Genomic DNA, 16,377 nt, shown 5'->3' on the forward strand with positions numbered 1-16,377 from the left:
GAACTTTTTAATTTTTTAAACCTTAACAGCCGAAACAGTCGGATCTTCCGTTTATCAAAATTTGTGTTAATTTATTATTATTATTTTAGCGATTTTTCCGATGATCTCCGCGGCAACTGCTTTTGCATTATTGATGATGTTTTTTTTTAAATCATCTTCTGGCAACGGCTATTGCATTTTGATACATTATTTACTTTGAGATCATAATACAGCCCGTCGTCGCATTGACAAGGTAGTGATTGGTAAGGTAAATGTGATTTTTAAGGCCCTTGAAAACGTTTTAATCTAAGAAGGTGCCTTCGGTTTATGTTTCTGCCAATTATATAAGTTCTAACAATTTTTTTAAGGTGTGGCAGTGGTGTGCCCATGATGTAAAGAAGAGGAGGTGAAACCTTCCGGCCGCCCAAACTCGTCCTCCACTGCGCACTACGTCACCTTGGTCGCACCGCCCGGTCTGCACGCAGCGCGCTTACGGGAATACGACGCAGAGACAGTTCATTTACAATCGTTTGAATAGTAAGAGTGACCACGAAGCGTAGAAATACTTTTCTATGTACATTGCATAGCATGCATTTAGAACATACAGTTTAAATAAATGTATTAGCATCCAAACACGGGGTTTATATTAATAATAAAATCAACGAAACAATATTTTTCTGCTGTTTCATCACTTCAAAATGTTGATTGAGTCTTGTAAACACGGAATGGTAATGGGAATTGGAATGAATATACTTCGAAAATATTTATTATGAATATTAATTAAATAGATATAATAAACATTCAGGATGCAGGCGGCAAATAATAATACAAACGTATTACAAAAAAAAAGCATCTGACACAAAGCAAAGTTTCTATAAATACTTATTTGTAATTTACATAAACATAAGCGCTTTTGATTTATTTACTAAATTTAATTTTATTTATTTACAAACAATAAACAAAAGGGTAAATAATGATAGAAAAAATATTTAAAAACATATTATTAAACCAAATAGCTCTACAATATTCAGCAAAAAACAGCTTGCAGGCATACAAATTTTTTTTCACGGCAAAAAAAAACGAAAAGGTTGGATTTGTTTATTATCTTGGAAAGGAAAAACCTAATAGTATTCAAATCCCCCAAGCACATTGTGCGTTAAAACATGGCACATAATTGTTGGTTGATTACTAAAAATAACTCAATTGCAAAATAACTCGCCACTAAATATTTCACAAAACCCGTATGCCTTCTACACTACATTTTATTAAAGCCAAAATCGATTCATAATGGCTTGAACTCCCGTCCCTCATAGGTATTTGAATGTAATTTTAACGCGTGTATCTTGGCTGTAGGTGTTTCTTTCTCCATTTTTATAATTTTAACTTCTGAAAACTCAAAAATGTTGCTTGCCATCATTTTGATTACTGAAAATTCCATGTTATAACAAAATAAGTATTGTTTTACCTGCTGTACATTGTGCATTTGCAGGCACTCGCATAATTTGAAGAGAGTCACGGCCTTTCCATGGAAAAAAATTACAAAATAAATATCTAAGTTCATCTAATTCCCCTTAAAATTGGCGTTTCAAAATTCCTCCTGGATTCTGTAATACTAAAATGATTTGAAGGCAATACATTCAAGGGAAATGGTGTGATAAAAACATTAAAAATATAAAAATATTGAAATAGAATAAAATCATTGTAATCATAAAACATTAAAATCGGAAATACCATTTTTCCCACTTTATCTAGTTTTACGGAAAAGCCGCTTCCTTCCATAATTACTATTCCAAGGCCGCGCTGTACAATTTTCAATACATAGCTGTTTTTTTATATATATCATGCGCTTTATAGTTTTATAATCTAGAAAAATGAATACCTACAAACATGCAAACTTATGTTCTAAACTGTTTTTAGTTATAGCCGAGTTGTGTTAGTGTTAGGATTGTAGACACAGTAGGGGCGGATCCAGGAATTACTGGGGGGGGGGGGGGCATGAGTCTGGGCCTAGTATGATACCTGTTTATTACTGCAAAAGTCGTTATTAATCAATGTATATTTTACCCTTAGATGGGTGGGAGGGCACGTGCCCCTGTGCCCCCCTTCCCCCCTTCAGGATTCACCTATGGAGCACACACGCACGTGCGCTGATAATGTACTGATCTATGGTCCCTGCAAACCTTAATTTTAAGTATTTAAAATGGCAGTTTTTTTAACGCGTTAAATACTATTTATAATTCTTATCTCACGGTTTTGCGTGTATACTTAAATATATTTAAACGTAATGATATCATATGTCCTCCCCACTCCATTAAAGAGAACATTTTGAACAATAGAAAAAATGCGCATGTTTCTTTTTTATGTATAACGGGTTCACATTCCTACTTTCATTCGATTTGTTTACATGCATTGATGAAATATTTTCCCTTCTTTATTAATACTACACAACCTAGTGTTTAGGTTAGTTCTATAACAAACAAGAAAAAAAGTTAAATTGAAATAAATTCTGTAGTTCTCGCTGATGCCCGAACACACAAACATTTTAAAAACAATTGATTTGAGTTGTTATTAATGGGTGGGTATATATACGTTAAGATTTAATTTTTAATAAATTAATTCAGTAAATAACCTTTTTACCGCGAAATACTTTATTATTATAGATAATAACTCAGTATTTTGCACAAAATATAATCCTTGACCTAATATTAACCTACAGTTAATCATATAAAAAATTAAAAATAAATACTCGTATTATAAAACAAGTGACATTTCTACTTAAAATCACGTTTGTTTAAACTTACCTCTGCTAACACAGAATGTGTCCTTCCTTTTACATACGTTCACCCACTTATTGCAAAGATCTTCATTTTTTGGAAAAGAAAAATATTTTATGCCAGAATCTCGAGTCTTTTTGAAATGATTGTGAAATCCGAACACTGCACAGCTACATAAAAGCACTCAGGATTATGTAAACACCAACAATAACAAAAATTCGCACGAGACGCAGATGAAATGGATGGGAAGCGCCTGGAAGAAGAGCGCTGGCTACAACCAAGGTGACGTAGCAAGGGACCGCGTGGAGGGGGAAAACCTGCGCACGGTTTCACCTCCCCTTCTTTACATCATGGGTGTGCCCGTGAGGAGGGGCATGTATAATGAACAGTGAGTGTTCTGCCTGTGGACTCCCATAGTCAAGCACGGGTTCATCAACTTATAAACCATAAACGTGTTGTTGCTTCAAGTACATAGCTGTGCACTTGCGACTCCTTGTACCTAACTTGGACTTGTGTTGTACTAGAGCAGTCTGGACGAATATTGTTTTTGCCCTCTTTGTATAAATGGTATTAGCCAGCTAAACAGGGCGTTGACTTATTTTTAAATAAAAAAAATTGACTCCCAGCTGAAATTTAATATATATTTTATTAAAGTGAATTGTGCACTTTTTTTTTTTAAGCACGTGAATCAATGACTGTCTGCTTAAGGTTCTATATTTGCTTCGTAAGTTAAGTTCGGCGCGTGTGCATGTTATTCGTAGAAACTTCTCCATGAACCTGGTATTTCCTTGCGTTTGTTGCGTAGTTTTACGTTCGTTGCGTGGTTTACAAACCGTGAGTTTAGTCACCGACACGCAGCGGGCTTCGCCGCGCCGCGACAGAGTGCGCGCTTGTTTATCGGCTCGGCAGTTGCCCGGGAGGGGGGGGGGGGTGCTTGTCTACCCAGAAGCCAGGGTCAGAGTTCATACGCCCCGCTGATAAAACCTCATCGCGCGCCATCACCGAGGATGGCCGGGCGGTCGCGAGGTCCATCCTGACAGAGACACTTTCACGCCACGCCAGACTGAAGCGATTCTCGGTTCCCTGCTGGATACAGATTTAAGTGTGGGGGGGGGGGGGGGAAATTGAAAATTGGAACAAAGAAGCAGTGATTCTACGGGGCCTTACGCGTCAACCAAAATGATTTTTTTTTAAAATAAGCTCTTTCAAACAGCTAATCAGGAACTTAAATTTACTACGATGTTTTTTTTGGCAATTTATGTTAATAAATTTTTGATATTCTTTCCTGATGGTTTATCCTCGAGTTGAGTTTTATAAGTTCTTACGATCAAATTCCCGAGAAATCGCGTCTTTATATATGGCAGTGATTTCTTTTTTAAAGTTTTCCTAATACGAAATCGTGGATTGAAATGGGTATTGTCCAGCACTTTGAACTACATGCTTATGACCATTTAATTTTTTATGTTCCAATTAATGACCATATTTTACAGCAGAACACCGGACGAACAGGGGAAATAAGAAGGAATTGCGCCGACGGGCGACGTGGGGCATGAGAAGTCACAGAACGCTGAGCAGTTGCCCGACTTACACAGTCCTGGAGCCGCCCACGAAAAGAAGTTCAATTGTATGCGTTAGCCCAGAAAACTAACTTACAGTACGGGATAATGGTTGGTAACTTCATACTTTTGACGGACGTACGGATGAAATTTTATCCTCCAAATACCTCCCAAGGGTTTTGCGTGTCAAAATCTATTACATTAGAAGTTTTTTAATTTAGTTTTTTTTTTTAATTATGTTTGCACACATTTTAAAGGTTGTGTTTTTGAAATAAAAATCGACCTATTAACATAAGTGTAAATAATTACGCATGGTTACTCTGAGAATGATGAAATAAATACCAGAATGAAAAAAAAAAAGTTTAATGAGTCGTAAGTTCATAGCTTACATTATTGTCAAACTAATCTAATTATGTTCTCCAAAATTTGTAGTTTTCTGAGCAGTTGGCAGCATGTATAAGGGAAAATATTATGACTGATGAACGGAGTGTTGTAAATCGCTCGGCGGATGACGGACGGACGGATGACGGACGGGACACGGTCGGACGTGACGGACTATTGTAATTCCGGCTTCAGTCTCTAATTACCTCGCTGTTGACGAGACATAATGTCCAAGTAAAATTGTGTATAGATATTAGGTGTGGGCTATTCAGATCAACAAATACTAAAAAAAAAAAATAACCTGATTTGCATGTTCTAATATTCCGCGAAAACGATTCGAAGCAAAATATTTCAGTTGACAAGGACACTAGGTACAATATTTGTCACAGAATTGATGCATTTATCTGCCACCAGATACAGTATTCTGAGAATGTTTGATTAGCCCACTAAACGAAATTGATTATAACCTAAACATTTATACATTATATATATATATTTTTTAATTTTAAAAATAAAATCTGAATTTGTTAAGTGTTTTCTAAAACCTAATATTTCTGTTTTTGCCAATATGTTATTTCTGACTCTTGAGATCTATATTCATATTCGAATTACTTTTTTTAAAACCAATTTTCAGATTTTATGCACACATACTAGCAGAAATGCCCGGCGTTGCCCGGGCGAGCCAGTCAGTAATTGAGCTTCGATCCCGTGGTTCTAAAAAAAAATTGATTTTTTTTTGTCAATAGAGCACCAAGAGAAAAACTACAGAGCATTAAATTAGGATGCTACTGTATATAATTTTGTACGTCAAGCGTTACGTTGAAAGACGAAATTGAGTAGAAATATTAACTAATCAACAAATCCAACCCAACCTGCAAGCAACCAATGCAATGGCCGTTGCCATGAAGGCGCAGAAGGTATCAACAATGCAAAAATCCGTTACCATGAATACAAATAAAGCTTCAACAATGCAATAGAAAAATTACTTCAGCCATTTAGCATCAAGAGCCACTCAAAAGCAAACGTGCATTTTTCTTGGATAAAAAAGTAACTTATACTATTTCACTCTCCGAACCATAAACTATATCTATGCAAAAAAAATACCGATCCGTTGCTCCGTTGCTGCGTGAAAGAAGGACAAACCAAAATACCAACAAACACACTTTCGCATTTATAATGTTACTAGCTAATGCCCGGCATGCATTGCTACGCCTCTTTAAATTTATTTGAAGTAGGTACACATATACAATTTTATTTCTCTCTATCTCTATATAACTGCACTATATTTATCCCTCTATATAAAAATCTATAACTCTTTATATATCTATATATTCATATCTCTCCATATAACTCTATCACTATGTAACTATGTTTCTATCTATATCTCTAACCATCTCATTATCTATATCTCTATATCTCTCTATCTGTATATATATCCCTCTCTCTATCCCTCTATATCTCTATATATCTGTATATCTCCCTCTATACCTTTCATATGTCTATCCATCTATACTGATCTATATATCTATGTCTATATCTTCTTATCTATATATTTATCTTTACAAAACAGAAGATGAACACACATTCATTTATATATATATTTAACTATCTATATTTTTATTTTTTTTTACCTGTCACAGGTGTGACAGGTATATAAAAAAACACGCGCGAATTCGAATGAACGTTGTATCAAAATTTCAAAGCAATCGGTGAATAACTTCCTGAGATCTAAGATTTTGAACAAACGAACATTTACATTTTTATTTATATAGATTAGTATGTTAATATGAGTCCATGACTATCTTAACAATGTCGTTTATGTGATGAGGTAAGTTTGACAAACTCTATACTAAGAAAAGAGTTGATAATTTGTTCAAGAACATCACACTCAAAAAAAAAACTATTTTGTGGCCACTCCGAATTATTTTCATCAATATTGACCCCGCCAAATATTTGAGTATGCAATAAAAAAAATTGTAATGGCCACTTAGAGGTTTATTAGTGACATAAATATTATGTTCTCATCGACCGATGGGTTTGTCGAGGTTACAAGTTCTTTTGCTGTTACCACAAAATATTTGGTGGGTTCTGTATGGTTAAAATCTTAGTATACGTGCTTCTTACTGCGGATTTATGTACGTAGCCTGATCAGCTGATCCGGTTATAATTCATAGGCCTACGTAAATTAGACTCGTCACCAGAGGAAAAATAAATGCTTGCTCACGAGTTGAAGCTGCTCAGGCCTTGGATACTGTAGATGGCATATTTCTAGCAAATGATGACCATCTCACTGATACAAAAGAAAGTATTTTTCCAATATCATTTTTTTCGTTTACAAAGATTCTTTATAATTACAAGTCAAAATCACAGTTGTACAGTTTCGACGTCATACAAAGTTGATATAATTCATTTAAAAAAATAAAGCATACCACAATAACTGCAGATTAATAACGTTATATGTATGTATACATAGTATTTTCTATTTTTTTTTAAATTTTAAAATATCAAATACTTTGTAAGGTAGGTCATGCCCATTTACAAGACATATTCACGCCAATGGCTTCTCAGTTTTAACTATTTATCAAATACATTATTAAACGCCTGGCATTGCATTAAATAATACATATATGCTTTGATATAGCGAAATTTTGAAAATCAAATGATAGAATATTAATGACGTAAAAACTTTAGAAACCAATATGGCGTCTTTCTATTACCCTTAAAGTCCGGTCTCACACGTAATGTTGATATTTTTGAATTTCATCGTATTATTACTAAGTAAGAGCTTTTTGTGAAATTTACATTTGTTGTTCTGTCACTAATATTTTCAAAAGATATTCAATAAGTGTAATTATAATGGATGTAAAAGTCGCACAAGTGACTGTAATAATAACAATTACTTGCGCGACGTTTTGAAACCAATTATATTAAATTTAGTCATCTGTAACGCGTGTGTTCAGAGTAATATTTAAGCGTAAAACAACCAGTACAGATTCTTGAAAGCACTTAAGGGACATGCATTTACACCTTTATCTTCGTTTCTCGGCCGTACAATGTTACGGTCACCGCTCAGGTTTCACAGTTATCCTGTGCACGACAAGAAGACATGTGCGCCGGTTCAGAGGCGACGCCGCGCTGGAAGCACCAGCCGAGCGTCGCGCTCATCATCCCGCCTCACCAACACACGCAGACACCCCTGACGAGACGCGCGAGTGACGAGGGGGGCCAGAACGCAGGAGGGTCACGCGGGTCGCGGCCTGCTCGTAGTTGACACCGACAGACAGGATGCGAGTCTCCCCGGCAGATGCAGCTCCTCGCCTTCAATTACTCCTCCTCCTCCTCCTCCTGCTGCTGCTCTTGCTCTCCGGGCGGCTACGCCCCTCTCTCCGCAGAAGGGGCGACGCCTTACGCGCTGCACGGCGGCCGCTGGCGTCGTCGACCACGGCGGACTGGCTGTGCCGCGCTAGCCACTGTAGTCCGTGCGACGCAGCTCGTCTCGGAGTTGACAGTTCTCCGAAGCGGAGTTTCGCGGTCTAAGGGTCGTCTCTTGAGAGCGTGCTTGGAATGCTTTCCTTATTTTGAAAAAAAATAAACTCATTTTTCACTGACGTTATGTTTACTACAGGAAAAGAGAGCTTTTCACAATTATTTATTAGTCACTATAAAGAAAGAGGCATAAGAAATTTATTGAGTTTTGAACGATTTCCTAACACTGATAAGGTATTTTCACTTGCGGAAAATTTTATTTTCCAATCCAAAGTCATATATGTATATACTTAACAAATTGATTACACCCCACACAGTGTAGGACTTTTTTAATTCCAGGAACTCTGCCCCCCCCCCCCCCGAGATCGACGCCCGTGCATATGTCACTGTTGTTCTGTCAACTGTGTTCGTTAACAAACATAGCTTGATACTTTTCAAATGACGCTGATACTGCTTTTGAGTTTTGTCGAATTCAAGCCTAGCTCGATAGTTGATTCTACTATCGCGAGAGTATAAGGCTCCGTCTTATTTACTGCTTCGTGTAAGTAATTTTTTTTCCAGTGCGTTAAAAGAATTAATAAATTATATTCATAAAAGCAAACGCATATTCCTTGCCGAGAAGTGTATTGTTACGAAGCTGCTAGAGACGAGACCGGCCAGAGCAAGCGCGCCAGCTTGAAAAACTTCCTAGGGGAACTCTAACAACCCTCCCCCCAACTCCTTTTCTTAAGAAGCCTGACAAAGGTAGCACCCGTCCCTCCTCGTACCGCTACACGGAAATCCGTTTAGCGGCTTTCCCATAGAGTCCGGATTCATCTGTCTCGTCTGGAGGGTTCGGCGGGTAGAGTGGCGTAACTAGGACGCCATTGTTCTCGCAGCTGAAGAGTGTTGAGTCGGGGGACTTTGATGACGCGACACTTTCGAGTGCTACGAGACCTTTCCGCGGGCGTATAAAATACGGGGTTTACTCACGAGTGGAGTGAAGTGACGAAAGGGAAATAGAGAGAAAAAAAGGGGAGGGGGTTTGCTGGTGACGACACGGACGGATCCTCGGAGCGATAAAGAGAGCGGAAGGAAGCGAAGAGGGCGAGCGATAGCGGGTGACGAGCGACGGGCTTCATATGCGAACGTGGGTGTCACTTCGCGATGAGTGAGTAAGTGAGTGTTGCGAGGCAGCGATTAAGAGATGAGCAGTAGAGAGATCAGAGCTCCAGTTGGGGAGGTACATGGTGAACTCATTACAATGCAATAAGTGTGTGGACAGTCATTTATATTATTGTAATTTTTGGAAATAGTATGATTATTTAGTTGATAAATAAACTATAGTTAATTAATTTGGGCTATCCTTTCCGTACCTACATCCCCAGTTTTAGCTATGTTTTTAACCACTCTAAAAAAATCACAACTTTTAGGATTTTTTTATTGTTTAACAAACTTATTCTATGGTGTACTTGAAACACCAAGACTGTTCCCTCTCACAAACCAATTGAGACCTGTTTAAGTGTGTCTGCTTCCAATCCTCTACCTTCACGAATCAGTAAGTTTTTCATTCAACCATTTCCGCCACAAGCGCTGACAATATCATATAGGCCTATTAAGTTCCCATGTTCCGTACCAAGCAGTTAACTATATATATATACATAAAGTAGATTGTAAAGAAAGGCTACCTATTGCAACCGTTACAAAATCGCAGCTCCCGGAAAACGTCTACTTAGTTTTTCGTTTCAAGGCCCCTAAACCCGCAAAACCATCATCGACTCAAAATGTTTTATGGAGACGGTAATTGCTGTAATTGGGCACAAATTACTTTGATACTTATAAATAAAACATAGATGGAAAAACTGATCGAATTTTTAATGAGCGAAATCGGACCAGAATGATAGAAAAGGGAAAATTTTATTATTTTAAATCTGAAATATCACTTTAACTTCCTTGATAATGAAAATACTGCGTCAGTCGAATGTTATTTTACCACCTAAAGGTTCGCACCCACTGCCGCGAAGAGAAAAGAAGCGAAGAGAAGAGTAGCGAAGCGAAGCGAAGCGCATCACCCGGGTTGTCCACGCATGGGCGGCCACGCTTCGTCATGTACCTTATCCCCGCGGAATAAATAGCTTTTTATTTTCTTATGTTCGCTTCGCGCCAGTGAGCGCGTGCCTTAAGAGTGGTAAAAATACTTTGGTTTGAAAGTTTTATGATAGTACGTATCAACCATTAACTGAAAGGCCCCCATACACAATCAGTCCAGCTTCCAGTTCGGACTGCTCAGACCAAAATGACAGTTTGGACTGAATTGAGGCCCTGTGCACACACGATCAGTCCAGGTGCTCAGTTCGGACCGAACAATCAGAACTGACAGTTTGGAATCAACTGAAGCCTTCCCCACACACGATTAGTCTTGTGGTTGCTGTTGCTGTTGGATTTATCGTTTCATATAGTAGAATATGAAAAGAAACTTTGGATATTGAAATTGTAGTTGCACTTTAGTTAGAAAAGGACAACGCTCAGTTGATGGACTGATGGACTGATCGTTTGGACTGACAGTTTGGACTGGAGTGACACTGTTCCCACGCACGGCAGTTAGGACTGAGTGCTCTCAAGTCCACAGTCCGATTTTTTAGGCAACACATCAGTTCGTCAGTCCATCAGTTCCGACTGATCAGTTCATCGTCCTTGCTCACACACGGCAGTTCCGACTGTTAAGTTCTAACTGATAAGTCCGAACTGACAGTTCTGACTTATCGTGTGTGGGGGTCCTTAAGGGGTGGGAAAAATGTATGGGTTGAAGGACAAAATACTCAGGATTCTCTTAGTAGACACAGTATAAAATCCATTCATATATATTGTAAGCTACCGCGGCCGCCCATAATGATATATATTATACATCGTTTCTCACCAAAGCAACCCGGATTCGATTTTGTGCAAGTAGTAAACGTGGCGGACGATGACGTACGCCGGTGTGTTTTCTCGTAGTGCTCTCGATCCCCTTTTTTTTCCACCACCGATTAAGCCCCTCATTTCCTCCCATCGTTTTTCTTTAAAGACCTCGATGCAAATGAGATATCAATTCCTAATTCATTCGTAATTCATTCATCCATTCGTTGATGTGTCACTGCACTGATAAGGAGAGAGTGCACGTTCTTGTGGTGGGAGAGAGCAGCGTAAGACAATGCACAGTGTCCAATGATGATGGACCACTAGTGAACTACCTGCAACCCGACTTCAATTGTGCACATCATGATCAGACAACTGGCACATAATTGTGTCGTCCTGTTGCCAGATGTAGGTAAGTTTCCGAACCTGCACAGAAATTCTTTTTCTAGTTCAGTGTACGGATAGAGCTTTACTTCTGTTTTTGTGAAATAAAATAGTTAATTCTGAGGATTTTTTTGTAAGAATGTATGTATTTGGTGTTTGGCTACTTACTAAATAGTTGAATGTATATATTTTCAACGGAACGGAAAGACATAAAAGCAATATAATGTTTGACGATTGCGAAAATAGATTCCGAAATATTTTATTTATTTACGTGCCAGACAAAAATACTTTACAAACATTAACAGGTAGGCACTATACACATTGCAGGGGAAAACATAATGAAGACAAACATGAAATATACTAAAATAACAGTTTGGGAATTTAATGCACTGGTACGGAAATTTAGTCTGGGGAATTTGGCAACACTGATGCACACAGTTGTTCCGCATGTACTTCTTCGTGCCAGATCCCGCATTAACAGCAGCTTAACAGCAAACAGCTGTGCTCGATGTTGATAAGCCATGACGTTGCAAGGGTACACAAACACAAACCTACGATCGCTCTGGAAAGATGCAAGGCTCTCAGAACTATGACAGTGTATCTCCAGCGGTTTGGACGTCATTCGTGCATCGATTGTACACATTCGCGCCTTTAGCTACATACGTCAGAAAATTATGGAAGAACTTTAAGTTTGTAATGTTCTTTATTAACTGGAAACGAAATTTCTTGTCGATTTTGGTTTTAGAATATTTCTTTTCAACACACACACACTATATATATATATATATATATATATATATATATATATTGCTGAAATATTGTACATCATTTGGCATATCTGGTAAAAGTGGATGATGACTTTATTTAAAATAATTTAGTCAACGTGTCGTTTGGACATATTAAAAAAAAAAAAAAAACGTTTTCCACGCAGATAAATTTAAACTGACAGGGAAAAAAAGAGTATAAGACAATTTTCGATTTGTACTCTTTTTCCTTACAGAAACTGAAAAATTATGACTTATTATTTTAAAATGTCTTAAAAGTTGTTTTATTGCTAACTTGTACTACTAAGACCACACGATCAGGCGCTTCGTGCTAGCAGACCGTTTACTTAATACCATTTTGACCATTTTTTGACTAACATTAATTTTCCCAAGCAGCTTAGAATTTTTAAAATTCAAATGGCCAGTTACTTGTTTTTTTTTTTATTAGCTGGTAAAACTGAGATTCACGGAGCGTGTTCACACATTACCTATGTGAAATATAATTAAGAATTGTAAATAACTAGCGCATCTAAAATTGTAAATTAAATAATGTATATTATGTTTTAGAAACAATTTGTGATAGTCAAATGCATACTATTTTAGCCTTAAAATGTTTTGACTATATCAGTAAGAAAACTCATAACTATTGAAATGTTTTAAAAGAAATAATTTAGGCTTTGGATAAAAAATATATACACTGTCACGTTAATGTATAAAGGCCAGACAAGCAGGACGAGATCCATCACTGTTTCCAGTACTTTTGACAACGCCAATATTTGCACTTCATTGATGAAAATCTTCTCAACAGGAGCCACAGTACAAATTTTTTTATGTTTAAAAGTTTAAATTTTAAAATACACAAAGAATATGAAAACAACTTTAGTAACTTTACAAGAGGGACGTAGCTAGACTAGTTTCCACCCGGGGAAAGAACGCATTTTGGTGCCCCCTCCCCCCCCCCCTTTTTTTTATAAACCAACAAAACCAACCAAACCAAAACCTTTTCCGACAACACGTCATATGATCACATATTTATTCCAATATTTCAATAATTTTTATTCAACTCTTATACCAGTTTTTAAATATTTCACGATATAAATGTATGTATATTTCAATACAAACAATTCAGTTCCTCTACCCTCCAACATTTTTTTTTTGGTGTTCTAACACTAAGATATTCAAATAAATTTCTATAGTATAAATTACTCTGCCAGTTTAAAACAACCCGCCCCCCCCCCTCCACCAAATGCGGCGCCCGGTACACAAGTCTCGTCTGCCCTGCCCCCTCTCTGGTTAGTCCCCGTGTACAACAGGACAATTCAGTCTACGTTTCAAACAAGCGTACCGTATTTGTCTATTTCACAATTTAGTTAAATATCTATCCACAGAAAATTTTTTATTATTGGACATTATAATATGTCACTACCTATATCACCGAATGGTTAGTCTAGGTTTACAATAATACCAGTAGGTTCAAGAAGTTAAAATGAAAATTGGCGTTGTTCATTTGGTACTTTATTATATTGATGTATCTAAAAGATTAAAATTTGTTCATTGGTGCGATGACGTATTTTAATAGTATGGGACCTAAGTAGATCGATTTATTACCCCTCCCCTTTTTTTTCCCGAAGACAGCTATTCTGTAAATTAAAACGAAATCGTTGGAGCCGCTTCAGAGAATGCCAGTACATATAAACAATATTTACTCGTTTAATAATACAGAATAAAATGCGTCTTAGATAAAACTTGGCGGGGTAAAGTTCAGCATAATGTACATCTCTAGGAATTTTTTTAGTGACACTTAAAAAAATCGTACTATAGACAAAATAAACGCGACATGACAAAAACTATCACAATAAGTAGTAAAACATGTCCTCGTCTTCAGAGACCTACCTTGTTTATGGTGGTTTTAAAATACGTTCCACCCCCAGAGACCGTTGCCAACGCCGCAAAACTGAACTGTGCGCCAGTTTGAGAGTCGATGATTGTCCGCGGCGCGAGACTCACTGCGCATGCCCGGCGAAACGTATCTTCTGGGCACTTGCTCTGCGGCTCCAGCGAGAAGGTGCCTAGATCCTCGGAGGACCGCAGTTAGCCAACCGGCAGGGGGATGCAGGATCTAGGAACTAGGGCCGAGCCGCGCTCCGAGTTAGCGCTGGCACATGGCTGACGGCGCGGCCGGCGTGAGAGTTCTGGCGAATGGCTGGTGGTAATATTCACACCTTCGAGCGCTTTACTGCGAAAAGACGACGTCATCGAGAGACAGCACTAATTAAGTATAACGTAGGTGACGGGGAAACGCCTGCTTAGACCCGTTCCACAATTACGCGGAAACGTAAAACCGGAAAAGGATCACAGAACCGCAAGATATTTACGTTTCACTATCCGTCTTCCACTTCCACAGTCCACGGAAACGTAAAAATATTGATCTCCCATGAGATTTAAAATCCTCAGTAACGAAAAGTTATTTTCATTGAGAAGAAAACTCGAGACTCGATAACATAACACGGTTGGGAATTATATCCTATAATAAAATTAAACAATAAATAAATTATGGACACTAGATATTATTGTACTTGAGACAATTTATAATATATTTCAAATGTAAACAAGCGTGGATACTACCGCGACCAAATACTCGGCTTTTATTGGTCGCACGGAGTAACTAACGTAAATGGAAAAGCTGGGCATTTCCGAACATGCCGTTGTAGATACTCCGTTCCATTTATGTGACCAGTTTTCGCTTCCCGTGTCGTTGTAGAACATTAGAAGTGTAATTATCTGTTTTGATGTGTAGACGTCTTAACTCTCGCTATACGACATTCGGTATGAGTAATTTCGTGAAAATGGAACGAAAGTCGATGAACGTAATGTGTAACCAAGATGACGGACCCACGTGTAGCAACATAAACCCGTATATAGTCACTTTCGTAAACATTAGGGGACATACCAAACATATGCCAAATGAAACTTTATGATAGTGAAACTACCCTGGGATGTATTTGATAAACTAAATAGTTATAGTAAAAAGTTATCACTGCTATTAACAAGAGGCCTGCTAGTACAGTGGTAGAACGCGCGCTTGGTAATTAGAAGGGTAGTAGTTCAAATCTCGTCACTGGAATTTTTTTTATCTCTCTTTAATAACATTATTATATAATAATGTTTAATTATCTCAATAAGGTCAAGGCTTTTTGTAGGAAGTATTTACAGAATTTTTCCAGTAGTTTATGCAAAAACAAATATACAAACATATACTTACTGTGTTTTAAAATGTTTCAGCGTAATATTTTAGTAATGCCATAGAAGTATAAATTCTGGCGTTGTGCGGAAACTATATAGTACTAATTGGTTAGTGAATTTTAACAAGATGGGCAGTATTTTAATCAAATTCATTGTCGAAAATCAGGTCCAAGCCGGGGTTTTATCGGAGCAGTGAAAATGGCTAAAATGCGTTTGAAAACACATGGTAGAGATTGTTGAAAGCACTTAAGGGACTTGCAGTGTACATTTATCTTCATTTCTACGCCATGTAACGTTATGGTTACCACTCAAATCTCACAGTTGCCCTATGCGATAGTCCACAGCCTTGCGCTTAGAGGCGATACCGCACTAGGAGCACCAGCGAGCGTCGCGCTTATGATTCTGTCTAACACAAATACACCCATGACTAGGCGCAGTACATTCACACGCAACCATCAACGCATTTACCTTCTGCAACATCTTTGTTCCATTATTTTTATAGCAAAGAGCTAGATAAAAAGTTATAGGTATCCTTTGCATGTTAAAATTGCTTTACATAGACGTACTGTAGGTAATGTAACTCAGAATTAAGATGCTTTAACGTAACAGTTAACTACAGATTTGAACCATGTAAGTTCTTGTATGAAGAAAAAAATAATTTTCAATAGATTTGAAATATGAGTTCATCAAACAGCCGAAATGCGTCGTTTAGAAATATTTCGTAGTAGTTCATATTTTTTTCCCGAAAATTAATTTGCTGCATTACTTTCAGTAGAATGAATATGATTTTGATCAAGTGAAAAAAATTTCGTATGTTATTCAACTAGCCCATGTTTTGTTACATTTTGCTCGAAGAAAACTGTCTTTCTTGGCACAAAAAAAATTATAAGAAAGTCAAGCTTTTTAAATTCTTCTCATCATCACAAGAAAGAAAGA

At 37.5% G+C, this 16,377-nt stretch overlaps 1 protein-coding gene and 1 long non-coding RNA gene across 2 annotated transcripts in view; one reads left to right on the forward strand and one right to left on the reverse strand.

Moving 5' to 3' along the window:
• Positions 1–14,240, reverse strand: part of LOC134535963 (uncharacterized) — a 28,572-nt gene extending 14,332 nt beyond the window's left edge. Inside the window, exon 1 of the mRNA XM_063375414.1 lies at positions 14,092–14,240. The gene's annotated coding sequence lies outside the window, so the exon portion shown is untranslated. The remainder of the gene's footprint in view (positions 1–14,091) is intronic.
• LOC134535973 (uncharacterized) overlaps positions 1–16,377 on the forward strand; it is a 63,297-nt gene that overhangs the window by 34,486 nt on the left and 12,434 nt on the right. The gene's annotated exons all lie outside the window — the stretch shown is intronic.

Source organism: Bacillus rossius, chromosome 10 (genome assembly GCF_032445375.1).
Source record: "Bacillus rossius redtenbacheri isolate Brsri chromosome 10, Brsri_v3, whole genome shotgun sequence".
NCBI lineage: Eukaryota > Metazoa > Arthropoda > Insecta > Phasmatodea > Bacillidae > Bacillus > Bacillus rossius.